Raw genomic sequence first — 2,500 nt, 5'->3', positions numbered from 1 at the left:
ACCACTGTCTCCTTGAATTAAATTAGACCTGTCGCAATCTCAAAGGTCGATTCTTTTTTATGATGCTTTTAAAAAGAAATTTAATCTTGTGAAAAAAAAAAAAAATCCAAATTACCAAAGGTTCAAGACTCACGTTCTCCTATTTCTGCCGATGATCCACACCTGCACCTACTTCATTTACAACGCGTTGTGCTATAAACATATATTCGTAATGACGGTAAAAGCGATATGGTTATCACCTGGACTGGTTCGCTGATACGATTATGGGAAAACGGGATTTGCAGTATTACCACGTCACTCAGTACTGTCTGGAATTAAAGGAAAAATACGGTAGTTATTTTATTTTAAGTCATGTTAAAAGATGCAGCCTTTTCTCTTTATAGACTCTAGTCTATGCAACTGCATAGTGTTTAACCTACTCAATATATTTTAGAGGATTAATAAGATAATTTACAGCCGCTCTTTATTAAAAACAAAATCCTAAAGCAATACCCCTATTGATATAATAATATTATTATTATTTTGTAATATTTTAATTGATACCTATACATATTCTTCCAAAAAAAACACTCAGAATAAAATAAGAAATAGCCCCATCGTAGGCCCGTCCCACGTTGACGCACCGGCCGGTCGAAGGTAACGTTCCCCACTGTCTGTAAGCGTGACCCTAAGAATTGCAATCTCCGTGACGCGGGAAGCAATAGTCACCAACAAGGATGAATGGGGCTTTCACATTAAGAATAGTGTGATCTATGGCTTGAAGTTTTACGCTGTGTGGCAAGTTGAAGGAAGAGAATGGAATGAAGGGGAGGATGGGACACCAGCCTAGGTAGAGTTCACAGTAGTTAATCATTGAAATGTATCGCTGTTTCTTTATCTTTCTTTCATTTTCTCCTTCCCCATCTCCTTCTCCTCTTTCTATTTGATCTCTCTCTCTCTCTCTCTCTCTCTCTCTCTCTCTCTCTCTCTCTCTCTCTCTCTCTCTCCCTCTCACTCTCTGTTTCTCTACATATCTATTATACTGCTTCTCTCTCTATGATAGAACCTGAAATCCTCTCTCGCCCTCTCTTTCTTTCATTATTCTGGCCATCACATTCTCTCACGCACGCTGTTCACGTGCTCTCTGAAACAGCTGTTACAAATTTTAGTTCATAAATTATATCAAACCAAGAATTTATACTGAATGCGAAGAGAATTATAGGGAATCAAAATATAATAAGCTCTAACTCAACAGTAAGCCACCCGAAGATTACAAAACAAAGACATCATGGGATTTAATTAATAGGCATGCACAAATGACACGGTCTTTATATATTTGTATTTATAAATTTGAAAATCAAAAGTATCGGGCCCTCGGTTTACTAGAACATTCCATAGAATGCATAGATCTTAAAAATTACTTGTAATTACCCGATCTTATCAGTCACCTTATAGTAATGTAGAATCACAAACACGTATTGTGATCAATGTGGGAAGAATCAATTTCAGAGTAAAATAAGTTAAGTGACTCATTCACTTATATCTTCAGAAACATACACACAAGCAGGTTTACGAAATATTCATATATCGGTCCAAATCTGAGGAGATCCCAGGGACCCATGCCCCTTGTTAGTTTTCTGTATAAGGACTTGAAAAGGACATAGTTGTACACGCAGGTAGATGGGTAAGTAGACATTAAGACAGGAAGATAATTAAACATATAGGTCATAAACTGATTTATATACAGATAGAGGTGGATAGATGAATATGTAGCCAGATAGATTGATGGACGGAGAAAAATACTGAAATATCTTTCATCTTCTTTGACGAAATATTTGTGGCTGAAAATGCGAGAGGACCATGTGAGCATATGAACATATTCTGTAATTCTTCCCTTCCGTTCTAAAATAAATTACCTGAAATCCTCTCTCGCTCTCTCGTACTCCCCCTCCCTCCCTCTCTCTCTCTCTCTCTCTCTCTCTCTCTCTCTCTCTCTCTCTCTCTCTCTCTCTCTCTCCCTCCCTCCCTCTCTCTCTCTCTCTCTCTCTCTCTCTCTCCCCTCTCTCTCTCTCTCTCTCTCTCTCTCTCTCTCTCTCTCTCTCTCTCTCTCTCTCTCTCTCTCTCTCTCTCTCTCTCTCTCTCTCTCTCTCTCTCCCCCAGTTAGGTAGATGCCTCGCTTCATATGCGTAAACACAATGTCGTTGGAAATTCTCCTTAGCCGTGTGGTTTTTTTTTGTACCGTATCATCATTTTACGATTCCTGTACACGGCTTACCATATGACACATGCCTGAGACTAGCTGTAAGTTCTATTGAATGAAGTTACTGCTTGTGGATTACAAAGCTTAAAACAATGAGAGCTTCCATGAGGCATGACTGACTCGCAAATTAATTTATATGGCAGACTGACTGATTAAAATACGATAAAACATAATTGCGGCTTTATGGAGAACAAGCAGAAACCCATTAAGGAAATCAACGATGCCTTCGTGGAAAGTTTTCCATTTAGCTTGGAAGGGATT

This window comes from Penaeus chinensis, chromosome 28, assembly GCF_019202785.1.
Source record: "Penaeus chinensis breed Huanghai No. 1 chromosome 28, ASM1920278v2, whole genome shotgun sequence".
In the NCBI taxonomy this organism is placed as follows: Eukaryota; Metazoa; Arthropoda; class Malacostraca; order Decapoda; family Penaeidae; genus Penaeus; species Penaeus chinensis.
The sequence above is the reverse complement of the archived record's forward strand: the minus strand, read 5'-3'. Positions refer to the sequence as shown.